We start from the raw sequence: 17,534 nt of genomic DNA on the forward strand, positions 1-17,534 counted from the left end.
AAAATATTCAGTAATTATCCCTTAAGTCTTTCCACACATTTCCGTGAAGCACAAAAGCGGAGGCTGTGAGATTTGGATTGTGTCTACGTATTTTAAAAAGTAAACAAAAACCTAAAGAATGTCATTCGAAAGTCACAGTTTCCTGAAATTACTGCTTAGCAAGGAGGTCAGGACACTGACACAAACATCTCCAAGGAGCATGTAGCTAATCAGATTAGAAAGATCAGCATGCCCGCAGTGCTGAGGTTGGAGGGTGGGTGGGGGGGCGGGGGGGGCCGAAGACAGGGAGTGAGGGAGGAGAGATGGTAAGGCCCTCATCCAGAGGAGCTGGTGGAGGAATTGTCCTTGGCAATGTCTGGTTTGCCATCTACGTGGGCTATTCAGTCGCTAGCTGTACTATTCCCAAGGTAACTTGTGAGCACCAGCCCTGAAATTCAGAGGAAACACAGGGCATTGGATGCAGGATGGGCTTTGCTGCAGACAGACTCCAGTTTATACCCTCTTCCGTCACTTAGGAGCTCTGTGACTCTGGGCAAGCCCCTCGCCTTTGATTCTTTGTTTGCTCACATATAAAGTAAGGGCCAATATGGCAACCTCCCAGTGTTTTATATTGCTGTATTAAAACAGGAAGCATCGTTGGCGGCATGTCCATCTGCATCCCCTAATCCCAAACACTTCTGTATCCCCCAGGCCTCATCCTACAGATGTACTCAATCAGTGTGTGTTGAAGGAATAAGGTGCTCTGGGTTGGTGGGGTTTTTTAAAATACTTTTTTCTTCTATTATAGAAAAATATACATAACACAAAATTTACCACTGTAACCATTTTAAAGTGTACAATTCAGTGGCATTTTGTACATTCCCAATGTTGTGCAACAATTACTATTATCCATTCTGGAACATTTTATCACCTCCCCAAAAAACTCTGAACCCATTAGGCAGTTACTTCCTTTCCCACCTCCTATGGGAAAGTCTACAGCAGTTTTAGCTAAATTCAATACTTTAAAATATTGCTGGAGGGGGCGCCTGGGTGGCTCAGTTGGTTAAGCGACTGCCTTCGGCTCAGGTCATGATCCTGGAGTCCCTGGATCGAGTCCCGCATCGGGCTCCCTGCTCGGCAGGGAGTCTGCTTCTCCCTCTGACCCTAACCCCTCTCATGTGCTCTCTCTCATTCTCTGTCTTAAATAAATAAATAAAATCTTTAAAAAAAAAAAAAAACTTTAATAAAAAAAATATTGCTGGAGGATATTATGTTGGTGACAAAGTTGGCAGGGGTGGGTCAAGCAAGACTTTATTTCCTGAGTACCCACCCCACGCTCACCCCTATGTAGGGCCAGAGAGACACACAGCAACAGCTCTAACACGCATGTGCAAGGCTGCAAAAGAGGCTGTGACCAGGGAACACTTGAATTGGAGCCTGAATCAACGCAGAGTGGTGAGAGATGAAGGGTCCCAGGGGATGGGGGGGGGGCTTCTGGATGCACAGAAACTTGGACGTGAGTCCATGAACCAATGAATGGGGCTCTACCCTCTCTCCTGCCTAGTGCCTCCTGGGGACACGGATAGGCCGCGGTCTGGGAGATAGGCAGCCCCTTCTCATCTGGCTCCTCTACAGCGGGAAGGCCCTATCCTGGCTGCAATCAAGCTCCAGCTACAGAGAAGCCCGACTGAGGCAGGCAGCCGTGGACAGTTGATGAGTGATTTATTGGTGTTGCTGCATATAGGCAGCTTCCCTGGGACCTGGTCCTAATTAACAACCACTAACTGGATGATGCCTCTCTCTCTCTCTCTCTCTTTTTTTTAAAGACTTTATTTATTTATTTATTTATTTATAAGAGACAGAGCGAGAGAGAGGCAGAGGGAGAAGCAGGCTCCCCGCTGAGTGGAAAGCCCGATGTGGGACTAGATCCCAGGACCCTGGGATCATGACCTGAGCCGAAGGCAGACGCTTAACCATCTGAGCCACCCAGGCACCCTCTCTCTCTCTCCTTTTCAAAATAAAAAAAGGCCCCCAAAGCCTTTCTTCCCCATCTTTATAGGAGGAAAGACTTCACCTTTGGCTGTTGCCTGATTCTAAACTACAACAGGGATCTGGCAGAAATCCCCCCCCCCCCGCCTCGCTCATGCGCAGACACACACAGACATACCCCACGTGCAGGCAAACCTGTGCACGCTCATTCACGTGTCCCCCCCAACCCGGTGGCACGTTTATTCCTCTGCTAACGTCATGACATCCGTGTCCCCGCACGTTTGCACTCGCCCACCATCGAGTAGATCTTCACTTGCGACTCCACATATACACGCGTTCCTACCCCCCCCCCACCAAAGCAGCTGCTTAGCTGAGTCCTTGAACAGCCACACACACGTTTGCACATGCACTCCCTGCTGTTCATGGCAAAGCCCCATAGTCACCCACGTGCTCTCAGGCGGGCATCTTCTCTGTAGCTCCCACATCTCCAATGAAGGGGCTCACCCAACTTATGAGGCCTAAAATTGGGGGCTCTGACCCAGCTGGCTCCAGCTGTGAGGTGCTGTGTGCCAGGCAGAGGGAGGGGAGGCTGGAACCAGGCCTCAGGAGCCCTCGAGTCCTGTGTGGAGAGTCGCAACTGCCATATCATTCAGACTAAAATGGTTTCTCCTGTTGATTATTCTTCGGGCACTAAGAAGCTCCAAATTCACTTAGGAGCCAGGCTGCCAAGTGGCGGTGGGGTCAAAGTGCCTAAAATGCCTAGCACCTAATAAACATCTGTTATGGATTGAATTAGCCACCCCACCCAAACAAGATAAGTTGAAGCCTACTATAAACTGAATGTTTGTGTCCCCTTAAAATTCATATGTTGGAGTTCTAAGCTCCGATGTGATGGTTTCAGGGGGTGAGGCCTTTGGGAGGCAATTAGGTCAGCAGCCCTCATGAATGGAATGAATGCCCTTATAAAATGGACCCCTGAGAGCTCCCTCACCCCCTGCCATGGGAGGACACAGCAAGAAGGCGCCATCTACAAACTGGGAAACCAGCTCTAACAAGACACTGAACCTGCCGGCGCCTTGGTCTTGGACTTCCCAGCCTCCAGAAATGTGTGAAGTAAGTGTTTGTTGTGTGAGCCATCCAGTCTGGGGTATTTTGTGATGGCAGCCTGAGCCGACTAAGACGAAATTCTAACTCCTAGCACCTCAGGATGTGACCTTATTTGGAAATAGGGTTGTTACAGATGGAATGAGTTTAGATGAGGCCTTAGGATGGCTTAGGCTGGGCCTCTAATTCACCATGACTGGTATTCTTAGCTGAAGACAGCTACATGAAGACAGAGACATACAGAGAGAACACCATGTATCAAAGAAGACAGAGACTGCCATCCCGCAGCCACAAGCCAAGGAATGCCAGTGATCGCCAGCAACCCCTCAGAAACTAGGAAGACACCGGGAAAGATTCCCTCACACTTTCAGAGGGAAGGTGGCTCTGTCAATACCTTGCATTCGGACCTCTAGCCTCCAGGACTGCGGGGCAATACGTTTCTGTTGTTTTAAGGTACCCGCTTTGTTACAGCAGCCCTAGGAAACTAACAGAGCATCCGATAACTGCTAGAACCTTCTCCTGTTTGCTTTCTGGGCCTCAGTCTAGTCCTCCGAAATGCGGGCGTGATCATTCACTGGATGCTGTACAAACTCGTTCTAAGCTGTCCCTATTTACACAAGCTCATGGACCAGGCCCTGATTATACTGAAACAGATGAATGAACCATGGTCTTGCCTAGAGCTACACAGATCTGTGGAAACATTGCTAGATAAATACAAAATGGACCCCTGAAAGAAAAATAATGCCTCCGGCCAAGGCACCGACTTCAACAGGTCTTCAAATTTGTCTCCCTCCCCCCAGTTAAACGGTGCTGCACCTCTGAAGGGGATGGCAAGGTGAACCATCACTCCTACTTAAAACTTCCACCCCAGCTTCTGAGCTATAGATACTGAGTTTCATTAAGACATCGTAGTGGCGGAATACGAAGTTAGTCGATAACGGGCAGCTCTTTTTCATATTAATTAGCCAACTGTGCAAGAATAAAAAACATAGATCCAGCCCACCGTCCCTCTTGGGGGATGCCAGGATGAGCTCACGTTGCTGGGGCCACCACAGCGGCTCCCAGGAACCACCGCGCTCCACCAGGGCCTGGGCGTGGGCGGCCTGTGCCATCTGTGGCCTTGAGCGCCCCCCAACCACCCTGCCCGTCTGTGAACACGCTTCGGATTAGTCCCAGAGCTGTCATGCTCTTCGGACTAAGACTAAGACCAGTCTCGGCCACGGCTTGCAAAGTCATCTCTGTCACTGCCGTAGGTAGCCACGTTGTTAAAGAGGCCCGGCTCAGAGGAAGAGCACAGGCTTGGGAGTCGGCAGATCCGGGTTTAAATTCAGCTCCCACCACTTCCTACCTAGGTGTCCTCAGGGAAGCCACTTAACCTGTGCGGGCCTCTATTTCCTTATCTGCCCCAAACAAAATACCAACCTTGCAGAGATATTAAGAGGATGAAATGAGATTATGTAAAGAGGCCCCTGTGGTACATGACCAATAATAAATATTCCGTAAACAACTTGTATTATTTCTTTTTTTTTTTTTAAAGATTTTATTTATTTATCTGACAGAGAGACACAGTGAGAGAGGGAATACAAGCAGGGGGAATGGGAGAGGGAGAAGCAGGCTTCCTGCGGAGCAGGGAGCCTGATGCGGGGCTCAACCCCAGGACCCTGAGATCACGACCTGAGCCGAAGGCAGATGCTTAACGACTGAGCCACCCAGGCGCCCCAACTTGTATTATTTCTTGAGCACATATCTTTAAACAAGTATTTAACAGTACTTACTTAATATAATAGTGCTTATTATTATTATTATTATTTTTAAAGATTTTATTTATTTATTTGACAGAGAGAGACACAGCGAGAGAGGGAACACAAGCAGGGGGAGTGGGAGAGGGAGAAGCAGGCTCCCCGCAGAGCAGGGAGCCTGATGCGGGACTCGATCCCAGGACCCTGGGATCATGACCTGAGCTGAAGGCAGTCGCTTAACCAACTGAGCCACCCAGGCGCCCAATAGTGCTTATTATTGAATAATTTTCATTATTCTCTTCCTGGGACCCTGAGATTTATCATGGGCACAGGTCACTGAAGGCTCTGGAAGCAAGCTGCCATCCTGGTATGGTGGGTCTGTTCCCTTGTCTTTTCATGTGGGACGAGAAAGAGGAAAGAGCGAAACAGTCCCTGATGGTCAGGAAGCGGCCTGGCACTCCCAGCTGGGGGGTGGCTCTGTCCTGTTGAACAGTCTCACACGCCCACTTCACATGGGGGCTCTGACTGAACGGACTAAGACAAAGGCAAGGCCTCTCTGCGATCATAACTGAGTCTCCAAAAAACAGAACACTGTCCAAACCACAAAATGACTGAGCGTCCCCCTATCCCAGATAACGCGGGCGACGACTGCAGCTTTGGCAGTTACGACTTGACTTCATTCTTTCTGGCTTCTATGTAAGATTTAAGACACAGAGGCACAGAATTAGCCCTGCCACCTGACAGTATCCAATCCGGAGCAAAGCGCCACTTCCTTGAACCCACGCCCAAATCACCTAACACGGGGCCACATCCCGTATATCCCTTCTAACACCTTCCACCGCGCCGCCCAATGGCTCCCCATGCAAAGGCCCCACTGCAGAGTCCAGAAACCCCACTCAGCTACTGGGAAGTGTCTGGTGGTCTTTGGCTGGAGGGCATTAAAGATATTGGGATGTTTCTCTGCCCTAGTAGACAGGCTGACTTAGAGTCGAGGGGGTCTGGGACTTTTCTACACCTGACCACCAGGTAAAGCTTTCTCTCCCCTGGCCTCTTTCTGAGTCAAGCAGGCATTCTGCCCCCACAACCGCAAGCTTTTTTTTTTTTTTTTTTTTTTGGCCATTGCAACTCCTGAAAACGGCGTTCCAGGATTGGTAGGGGTGCGAGGCCACTGTGGTAGCTGTTCTCCTTCCTGGGCTCCTCTCCCAGTGCTCGCTGGGCGGGCGCTCAGCACTCTACAGGGTCTTGGGAATCATTTGATTCTGGTGCAGGTTTCTTCTGCTGACCCCCCGGGGTCATTCCTGGCCCTCAGGTAACGCTCTGCGGGATAGTGTCTGGGTACGTGTCGCTCTTCCTGACACCGTGAGCCCCTGGGTCAGGGCCCACACCAGCTTCCCCACGGCATCTGTGGTGCACGGGCATGCCATCCAGCATGTGCTGCTGGACGCTTACAGGCCTGCACGCAGCTTCACCACGTCCCTCCCCCGCCCCCAGTTCATCACTGCCCCCTGCCCCACTGTGACGGCATTTAGACACGCTTCTCTTTTCCCTGACGAAGATCCATCAATTCATTCTCTCTTCTCCTTCGTTGCCCTAGTAGCGAGCTTTCTTTATCAAGCAAGGTCTCATAAAGTGTATAATCACACTATGAGTTATGACATGAAAAATAAAGAGTGAAGGGCTACAAAGCTGTCCTGAGAAGTCCACACCGGGTGGTCTGCTAGGTTGACTCACAAGGTCTGCTTGTAAGGCTGGCCCTTGGCTGGTGTCTGGGAACGTGGCTGGTAAACAGGTCCTTACCTGACATTAAAGCTTCCCTAAATGGTAAGAGAGGCTTTACCGTGCCTAGACCACGTGGACAAATGATGGCTGTTTTCCTTCTGAGAGGCTGGAATTTGGGCAGGAGCCAGGCAGAAGGCACCGTGGCCAGCCCTCTGATAAAATCTTTGGGCACAGGGTGTCTCTTGAGCTTCTTGGTAGACTGTGCTTTGCACGTCATCACCACTCATTGCTGGGGGAGTTAGGCCCATCCTGGGAGAGGACGCTTGGAAGCTTATGCCTGGTTTCCTCCGGACTTCGCCCTTGGCACCTTTCCCCTTTGTTGGTTTGCTTTGTATCCTTCTGCTGTAATAAATCTTAGCCCTGCGTCCCACTATAAGCTGAGCCCTGTGAGTCCTTCTAGTGACTCACTGAGCTGGGGGCACTGCCTCCCCATCCCCCACACTTGGGCTCCAAGTTCGAAGGTCCACTGTCAGGGTTCAAAGTCAGGGTGTGGGCTCAGGTGCCGGGACCAGGGAGATAATGTGATAATTTATGAAATGTTGGGTATTAAAGGACATTGTGAGCTATTACACACTCCCTAAATGTGAGTAATAATGGCCCAGTGCCACAGCAGATTTTTGAAGAGCTTTTTAAATCTAGCTGGGGGGACAAAATGACACATTATTTTCTCCAAATAAAATGCATCTTTTAGCACTGCTAACTCTAGGGCTGAGGTAATAAATGATCGAAAGTTGTGGATGCATGTAGAAAGAAGGGTAAATCCTCTGGACTTGAGCAGTTTCTCTTTTTTTGCCACCAAGTGAGGCTGCAAGAGCAGAGAGATGCCCAGGGCGCCTCACTTCTAATGTGTTGTCTACCTTCTGACTTAGCCCATTTGGTTCCTATCGAAGAGCTTCCTCTGCTTTTTCACAGCCCACTTCACACCCAGGATGGCCGCTCTCTCCTCCCTCTTGCATCCTTACAAGCAGCGAGAAGGGTAAACAATCTCCCTTTGTTTATACCACACTTCAAACCTGGTTTGTTCCATACGATTATTTCCTTTTTGGAGGCACATTCAGAAAAGCAATTTGTTTTGTAGCTAAGATCCTACAAAGCTGAGCACAGAAAACTCATTTAGGAGCCAGGCTGCTGAGTGGTAGTGGAGAGAAAAGTCCTCTTCAGTGTCTGGAACAGAAAGGATTCGCCTCCTTATTTGAAGGGAAGTTGCTTCCTGAACAGATAGCCCGGCCTGAGATCCTTCTCGTAGCACAGCCTGGGAGCAAGTGGCCTGAGGAAAATCAGGCCCTGGTAGCTGGGAAGCTATGGTTGGCAGAGAGAGCTGGGCTGACCAGCCGCCTGTCCCTGTTAGGGATGGCGGTGCGTGGGTGTGGGGTCAGAGGGGCCTGGGACTGGATTCCATCCCACCACTTCCCAGCCCTGTGATCTCAGAACGCTTCCAAAACAATGACGAGACAGTTATCTACCCGCAAGGTTGTTGCAAATGTTCAACAAAATGCGAAAACACTCTGTAAATCCCAGAGTGCTGCACAATTAAGAACACCAACAGCGTAAGCTCATGCAGCCCTTTCTGAGCGCCAGGCACCATTCCACACGCTTTAACTCTCTGAGCTCCTTTAGTTCTCATAACCACTCTATGAGGCAGACAGGAGAATGATTCCCATTGTGCAGGTGAGGATACTGCGGCACAGAGAGCTTCGGAAGCTTGCTTGTGTAACACAGGGTGACACAGCTAGGAAGTCAAAAGGCTGGTGCCCAAACCCAGGCCGTCTGGCTCCAGAGCCTGTGTTCCCAAGTGTGAATCATTAAGGGTTTTGTTTCTGTTTGGTTTTTTTTGGAGGGGATGGTCTTGCATATTGGCACCTTTTTAACCCACAAGATCGTTGGCAGTCATTCACCCAGATAGTTTTGCCGTCCTGTCTCCACGAGGCAATGGGCAGGGTTAAGAGCTCTGGATTTCGACAGCCCCATGTTAGGTATCAGCTTTGTGACTTCCCGGCTGGCAAGTTCCTGAAGCTTTTGGAGGCTGTCTTCGTCAGCTTGGGCTGCCATAACAAAATACCACAGACTGGGTGGCTTAAACAACAGCAGTGCTTCTGACAGTTCCGGAGAGTGCCGGCCGGCATGGTGAGGCAGTGGTGAGGGCTCTGCTCCTGGCTTGCCCACGGCTGCCTTGCCGCTCGTGCTCACATGGATCTTCCTCAGTGCGCACGCATGGAGAGAACAGTGCCTCCCTCTTCCTACGAAGGCACGAGGCCCATCACCAGGGTCTCATCCTCAGGACCTCATCTAAACCTCATTACCTCCCCAAAGCCCCACTTCCAAATACCTTCATAGTAGGGCCTGGAGCTTCATCATACAAATTTTGGGAGGGATACCATTCCATTCACAGGGTCAGAGGCAATTTGCCCCCTTTGACCTCTCTCTGTTTAAACCTTTTCTGTGGTTCCTTCTGACCTTCAGGAGAAAGGCTGAGCTCTTGAGCTAGTAGTTTTGAACTGTCTTCCGCCACGATGGAGGCCAGCTTTTCTCTCTGGCCTCATCTCCTCTGGATCCCCACCGGCTTAGCCATAACAAACTTTTTGCTGTTTCTTAACAGTCCACACAGCCAGGTATCAGACCTGAGGCTTCTGGCTGCTAGTTTAATGCTCCTGTTTTTTCACCGTTGCTGCTCTCCCACCATCAGAAGTTGGGCCTGCCACTTTGGGGGAGGGTCTGGCCTTCTCTGAGACCTCTTCCCTAAAGAGGTGCGTGGTGAGGTTTGCACAGAGACCGGTTCCGCATCCCGTGAGTGACGGCTGTTAAGCTCTCTGCTTCATGTATCAGGCCCACGTGAACTCCGGGAGCCCTTCCCCTGCTTTGTTCCACATGCTTCTCTCCAGCCTGAAGTCAAAGGAAAGAGCCATTTCTATACTGTGGTCAATCTGCCTGGCTTGACTGGTGTGTGACTGAATTTGTAATCAGGATCCAGGAGTTGGGGGAAGCCAAATTTCACTCGACATGCTAGTTGCCTGTGGTGCTCCCGTACATCTTCCTGGGGTTCCTCTTCGGTTGCCTCTGTACCGAGTGGAGATTCAGCGGGTTCTGTGAACCCAGGGATGATTCTTTCAGCCCCCTGGAACTTCCTGAGCTGCTCTTCCCATCTTGCGGGGTGGGGGGGTCACAACCATATTAGCCACTCCAGTGGCCATTTTCACAGGGAAGATGGCTGGGACCTACAGACCAGGGATGCCAGCTCTATCATTATACAAGCTATGTGACGTTGGGCAAGTCGATCTGATCCCAGAGCCCAACGGAATCACGAGGCTCTGCCAAATCTATACTCATTCTCAGTAAGGGAGCCCCCAAAATACAATGTCAACAGTTTTTGGACAAGACTCTGACATCATGAATCATGGAATCTTCAGCTGAGGGGTTCTTGAAGGAGAGGAAGTGACACACACAAGGTCCTGCTACATGCCTGGTACCATCTTTTAAACTTATTTTTTTCTAACTCAATTCCTGAATAAGAAAAACATTGTATGGGATGACCTCATACCAAAGCTGTGTGTAAAGCAGAATTAAATTAAAAATTCACAAAACAACTTACTATGTGTCATGAACTCTATACTCTGCCTCTCTGTTATCTTTGTTGTTATTATTTTAAATGATGGTGCAGAGCCCCAGCCTTACTTAAGGATCAGTCATGATCCACAATTTAGAACACACTGTGCTGATTCCTCCATATGCATAGTCACCTGGCAGGCTTGTTACAACTTTGGGGGTTCGGCACCTATTCATTCCCATGTTGCAGATGGAGAAACCAAGGCTCAGTGAGACTGAGTAGGTTGCTCAAAACCATCCACTGCTGAGTGGTTAAGCTGGGATTCCGAGTTCGACTCCAAAGCCCGTTCTCCTTCCAAGTTAATCTTGCTGCCTGAGATTCCAAAAACCCCATCTGGCTGATGGGGAAACTAATGCCCAGAGGGAAGAAGTGACTGGTTCAAGGTCATACCAGGACTGGGGAGAGAGCCTAAAATTGACACCAGATTTGTCCCCTGACTCCACACACCCTGGTACTGGAAGTAGGCTCCTGTGGGCAGGGAGCTCTTTTCCCACCACCAATTACTCCTTAAGCCATTCTCCCTGGGCAAAGCTGAACTTACTGATGGGGAAAAAGATGCCTGGGAAACGTGGTAGGACGTTTGTTATTGTGCACATCATTGTTTCCATTGAACTGAAAATCATGTTGGTTCAAATTGAAAGCATAACTATGGTTTGCTGAGCCTCTCTGCACACAGCAGGTCCTAACCTAGTTTCAAGAATGCAATCCATCTTAATTTAGCATAGCTTTGAATCTTCCTGTCTCTCTTTTCCTCTTCCCAAGTCAGAAGCCAGGTGCTCCTGTATTAGCATGTTCTGCCCACCAGGGAGAGCAACAGAGCACAACCAGGGGGAGTGGACATTTTAACTGGGCCAGGACTTCTTACAAGGAACTCCCGAAAACAATAGTGTTAGTGGCTATCAGATACTGGCTTCTAGATCACAGGCAATTCTAGCAGATGTAATGCTAGGGAGAGGAGACCCCGCATCAGACTTCACCAAGGCAGTCTGAGCAGAAGGAAGGGCTGGAGTTATGGCTGAAGGAAAGCCAAGATTATAACAAAAAAAGATGGTGTCAAGAGCCTCATGTGGGAGGTAAGGCAAGGCTGGGAGTGGGAGTCAGGCAGCAAGGTTAGAAACTGGGATGGTCAGCAGCAGGTTGGGAGTGTGGTATGAGGAATGAGCAAGGGGTGTGGTTCATGATCAAGGCCATAAGAGAGCATGGGATGTGGCATGGGACAGGCCAGTGCTCAAGGACCCTGTAACTGGGCCGAAGGAGCTGTGAGGCTCGAAGAAGGATCCAATGTGCCCCTCCCCCTGAGAGGAAGGAGCCCATCTTGGTCACAGAACCTGAGTATGGAGGTCTTCCTCACTGCTCCAAGGGTAGACCAGGGAAGAGGTGGCTTGTTCCCTTCTCCAGGCCAGATCCCCTCTTCACTGCCTTCACGCTTCCTCTTTGTCTGAGCTTCCATCCTCTTTCTCCTGGATTATAGCAATAGCCTCCTACTTGGACATAGCCCACCAGGGTCTACTCTCAACACAGCTTCCAGAATGCTCCTGGGCTAGCATTAGTCAGAGCCTGTCACTCCTCAGCTCAGGACCCTCCCGTGGCCACCCATGCAATGGCCTGCCCCACATCACCTCTTTGACCTACCCCTACTCCAACCATACTGGTCTCATTGTTACTTGTCAAACAAGCCAGACACACTTCTGCCTCAAGGCTCTTGAACCTGTTCTTCCACCTGCCAGGACCATGTTTTTTTCCAGACATCCTCACCATTCGCTCCCATGCCTCAAATGTCACCTTCTCAGTGAAGCTTTTTTTGGCCGCCATATTTAGAACCGCAGCCTTGCTCTCACCCTGGAATTCCCTGTTCCCTTTTTCGTAACACTTAATCATCTGGAAACATCCTGCAACATGTAGTTTTCATACTTGTTGATCATCAGTCTCCTCATTGAGGAGTGGATAGTTTTGTCTGTTTTGATCATGCTGGAACCCCAATATCTAAAACTGCCTGGCATGTAGTAGGTGCTCAATAAATAGCTGGTAAATGACAGGCGATCCTGCTAACTCTCCAGCCTTCCCTCCGAACACACTGTCCCTGTATTTCCAGTTGCACCCCTATCTTACAGCCTCATGGGACACACTTTCTATTTGTCCACCTTCATGCCTTGTCTACGCAGAACACCCTTTCTTCTTCCTTTTTACCTGTTAGTCTTTTCCATCCCTCAAAGCCTTCCATTAAATCTTCTCAGATACCTTCTGGTTGGAATTTTTCTCTTAACCCTCTATGATCCCTACTTCAAATGTCTTTTCTCCCAGCATGTCACAGTCTGGAATGGCCTGGTATGATCTCTAGCTCTAAATCAGCTCTAACAGGTTATGGATTCAGTGTCTTTCCTGTAAGCTTCCAATACTGACAAAGAACTTTATGTTCTGGAAATAGCTAGAATCACCTCCCAGATTTTATGTGTACACACACACACATACACACACACACAAACACAGTACATGCTGAACTAATAAAAACACGTTTCTATAAAACAGAACAAACTGTGGAGTGCAGTGCTCAAGAAAGATAATGGGCACTGGGGAGAGGCAGATCTGGACTCAAACCCTGGCTCTACCATTCACTAGCTGTGCAACCTTCAGCAAGTCACCCGACCTCTCTGAATCTGTTTCCTTGGCTGGAAATTGAGGAAAGGTTAAGAGTCAATGGGCTTGATGTCTCTAAGGTGCTTCTAGCTCCCTGATTCTCAGATTCCCAGATTCTCTAATAGGCCCTTTCTAATCCTTTTTGGAACTCGGGGCCTTACAGCCCTCATTTTACTGCCCAGTCAGAGAGTCAAATCCCTAATTCCTCTGCTTTCCCAGGAGGGAGTGTGGGCCAGCTCATGAGACAGAAGGGTTGTCAAATGTGGACGTCCAATCCCTACTCAGGCCAAGGGGGCCCGCCTTCCTATCCTACAAGATGGAGCTTTGTGCACACAATGGCTGGGTAGCTGTAGTACTTGGGCCACTTAGGGAATTAATGATAGATATTCTTATAGATTTTTTAAACCACGTCTCATGAGCATGGGGCCAGGGAGGGTAGAGGATAAATTGAGTTAAATTGGTAATGAGCTTCTTTCTCACTGTGCTTTGGAGGTGCTCACCTAATCTTCTGACTCTGAATAAGCAATTTGGCTGCCTAATTAGGTTAACCAATAACTTCCCTTTTGACACCTAGGCTGCATGATAATTTGGGGGTAACCGTGATTCTCTTTCATCATTTCTTTTCTAGATGCATTTCGTGATTTGCCTCTGGGATTAAAGCACGGAGTAGATTCTCACTATTTGCTGGACCTACCATGCCTCTTCACACACGCCTCTAAGCCTTGGCTTGTGCAATTTCCTCTGCTGGGAATGCCCCTCTTGGAGGCCTGATGCTTAGCGAAATCCTCCGTGGCCTTCAAGCCCAGGTGCATAACGGGAGTGGAAAGAAGGAATAAGCCTTTGAACCCTCAGGGTAAAACCAATGGCTACTTTTACTGTCATTCCACAGCTCCTTGAGAAATTAATATTAATAGCTCGCATTAATTAAGGACCAACACAGACCACATGCGTCACAAATGTTGTAGCTCATAGTAACATGTCAAGGAAAGAAGATGATATGCTCTTTCTGTGTGTGTGTGTGTTTATTGTGGTAAAACATATATAACCCTTTAAACCAGGGCTAAGTGTACAACTCAGCAGCATTAAGGACATTCACACTGCTGTACGGCCATCAGACTATTCATCTAACTCCCCATCCCCCTCCTCTCCGTCCCTAGCAACCACGGCTATGTTGTTTCAGAAGTGAGGGAATCATGGCTCGGGGAGGACGGGGGACTTGCCCAAGGTTTCAGAGCTGGACGTGGCACCGCGAGGATATGAGGCCAGGCCTCCTCATTGGACTCCAGAGCCGCTGCTCTTTCGACCCCGCAGTGGTGCCTGCTACCCCTCCCCTGTAGAGAGAGACACAAGGATGTCTGTCATGTCTCCACCCCCCTGCTATTCATCTAGACTCCTGATTCTGGAATGATGCCCAGCACACTGAGGGAGCTTGGGATAGATGGAGAACAAATTACAATAGGAATCTATAACAGAGACATCGTGTCAACCAGACCCAGTGGTTGGGAATGGAGCTCAGATCATGACCTTTGCTTTCTAAAAAACACTTACTGAGCACCGACTGTGTGCCTGGCCTGTCGCCTAGCCTGCGGGCCCCACCTGAGCATGAGAGGCCCGAGGGCTGGCTGTGCCTGACGGCCCTGGGGTGGAAGATTTGTGTTTCTGTTACCCAGTCAATCCTGTATTTATTTTGGATATTAAGCAGTGACATAAAAGCTGCTGACATTAACCTTCAGGGGCAGAAATTGGCTTTAATGGACCCCATAAAAGTTCTTATTGATGGCAGCTGCGTGCCGCATCACTGTGACCTCAGCAAAAGCCTCCACCACTATCAATACTGTTGACAATTACTATTGACTAATGCAAGGCCGGGCGGGGAGGCAGGGTGGATGTTCCTTCCCGTGGCTGGAAGTCGCTGGGGGTTACTTTGCTTTCACCTTTGGTCAGGATCTCTGAGAACTTGGTCACACATTTTGGTGGCCTCAACGGAGAGTCCAACACTTACGGATTCAAGTGGAGCTGGGCAAAGGGCTCAGACTATAAGACTGGAGAGATCTGACCTCCAACCCAAGCTCTGCTGACCTGCTGACTTAACCAGCTACGTAGTCTCTGCTAGGTCAGTTGACCTTTTCGGAGCCTCAGTTTTCCCATCTGGGAAATGGGAATGCCATGGCATCTTCATGAGGATTAAAGGCAATTACACACGAGCAGTGGCTTGACACATAGTGGGCCCTCAGGATGGCTCCCCCATACTCCCGAAAAGCAGCCACACGGTGAGGGGCTGGCTAATGCACCCAGGGCGACAGAGCCCCGTTCTGGTGCTGAGACCTGAGTTCTCATCAGAGAAGGAGAACTGGGGCTGGGGATGAATGCAAGACAAAGAGAGGAGGGCAGGGGAGGGAGAGGGAGATGCGAGGGGCAGCAGCCAGGACAGAACCAGACTCCTGTGTAGGGCCTGGCTCCCACTCTTGCCATCTTCACCTCCTGGGCCCCTCAGCTGTAAGCTGGGGAGACTGTGGTGTGAACAAGAGCGCTGTCGACCTCATCAGCAGATAAAAGGGAGCCATTCCTACGGCGCATGAGCTGTCAGTATGATTGATTGTCACCGTTTAGACCCTATGAGTGTAGCTTCCTAGCTAGCGGCAAGTGGACAGGCACGCGGGCACCTGCGGGTGTCTGGGCTTGGGGAGTCCTGGCCTGGAAGGGCTGTGGAGGCCAGCGGGCCTTCATTAGGTTCACCTGCCCACCTCCTTCACCTGCCTGTTTTCCCTGAGTATAGCGAGGCTTAAGTGCTGCAGCCAGCGTTGAAAGGGACGATCAGAAGGAAAAGGTGGCCAGGCCAGGGGAAGCAGGCGGCCATTTCCTGTCCCCCTCATCAAAGGCAGAAGCTCTTCAGGCTCCTCGACTCTGTCACTATCACCCAACAGAGGCTTAATTCAGCTGTAATTCAGCTCTCAGGGAATATACAATAATGTGGGTGGTGTGCACCTCACTCTTTCATGACTTTATGGAAAAATGATCATTTGTCACCATGGCAAGAAGCCTTCAAAAGAACAAACAGCCCAAGTCTTTTGCTGCAGAGGAAATTCACTGTCACCAGGGCTACAAGGATAAAGAATTTTAGAGCCATAGAGGCCTGAGTTCAAATCCTGTCTTGCTGTGTGACTTCAGCAGGTATCTTAACCCCTCAGTGCACAGTTTCCTTATTCTGTGCAAAAGGGATAATAAAACCTGCTTCAGATGGATGTTGGGTGGGGGAGATGAGATGCTAGAATCAAAGCACTGGTACTGTGCTTGGGGTCTGCAGCTCAGCAGCAGCTACTCAATGTTGCTACTGTCCTTTTCTTCTCGTGCACCTTCACCTGAATGTAAGCACTTTGAGTCACAGAACCCCAGATCCAGAAGGGCCTGCAGGTCATCCAGCTCAATTATTCCCCAACGATGTTCATCAGAACACTGAACCCATCAGACACTCTGAGAATAAAGGGTTCCATGCTCAGATCAACTGGGGGAATGCTGCAGATCCTTGGGGATTTACCTATTAGCATGCACATTTTAATAAAGGCTCTGAGAAGTCCTTCAGTAAAGAAATTGGTTTAAATTCATTCAACATAGTGCTTCCTACATTATTTGACCACAGAGCACTTTCCTGCTGTCATCCCCACCCCAACCTACGAACATTAACATTCTCAGATATAGGAAATGCAGATTTGGTTTAAACTGCTTATTTTATAGATGAGGAAACAGAGGCCCAGAGAAAGGATCCAACTTATCCAGTGGCACATCCCAGGTCAGTGATGGAACTGAGGCTTCCTGCCTCTTAATCAGAGACCATTATCTCTGTATAGGCCTCACACATCAAATCCCTGCTCTGGTTCAGCGCCTGGTGGGAGTGGAGAGAGAAGGGGCTGCTGGCTTGGCTTAGGCCTCGGTGAGAAGGTGGACGAAGGAGTGTGGATGTCTTGTCACTGCAGAGAGGGGGATCTCCTTCAGGTGCTAAGGTCACTGGCCCTCTCACAGGGCTGGTTGGGGGTCAAGGGAGGGAGACAATGCCAAGCCAGCATATGGCACTGCTTCTCCCCTTCCCCCCAGACAGGTGCACAGGCTCCCTAGGAAAACCTCCGAGCTCTCCAGGAGGGGTGGTGGAATGGAAATTTGGAACTCTGCTGCATCTGACACTTTAAGGAAATACATTTCCCACCTGACCCTGACCTTACCTGGTCTCCTGCCTGACTCCAGATCTGGGATTGTGTTGTGTATAACCTAGCTAGAGCATCCTTTTCAAAGACTAAAACTGCCTAAGCCTTCACCTCTGATGTGGTCCCCACCCGGACTCTGGGGAATCCTGGACAGGAATCACTAGGATCCTGCATTTGGAGCTGGAAACAGTAGGGGGCACTGGTGCCTGGCTTGGCCGAGTTTTCACTCACATTGCCCTTCTCACTCTGGTATGGAAGCACCAGCAGACCTCCTCATTAAACTTCTGAGAAACAAAAGCCCTCTCTTCCCCTGGGCAGAGGGGCTGTCCCTGGTCTCTGCCACCCTCCCCAAGACTTCGCTGCCAGACCCAGTGGGTGCCTTCTCAGTTCTCACCTGGGTCCACAAAGCTGCCCAGAGCATGGCAGGGCACAAAGGGCAGGGAGATTGCCTGAGCAGCACCCTGCAGGGCTGCATCTAACCCAGAGCCCCTCAGACATCTGCCAACAAGGTCC

At 49.9% G+C, this 17,534-nt stretch overlaps 1 protein-coding gene across 1 annotated transcript in view; it reads right to left on the minus strand.

Annotated features, from left to right (window-relative positions):
* TENM4 (teneurin transmembrane protein 4) overlaps nt 1–17,534 on the minus strand; it is a 713,747-nt gene that overhangs the window by 354,147 nt on the left and 342,066 nt on the right.

This window comes from Mirounga leonina, unplaced genomic scaffold (assembly GCF_011800145.1).
Source record: "Mirounga leonina isolate KUSES-001 unplaced genomic scaffold, KU_Mleo_1.0 Mir_92, whole genome shotgun sequence".
Classification (NCBI taxonomy): Eukaryota; Metazoa; Chordata; class Mammalia; order Carnivora; family Phocidae; genus Mirounga; species Mirounga leonina.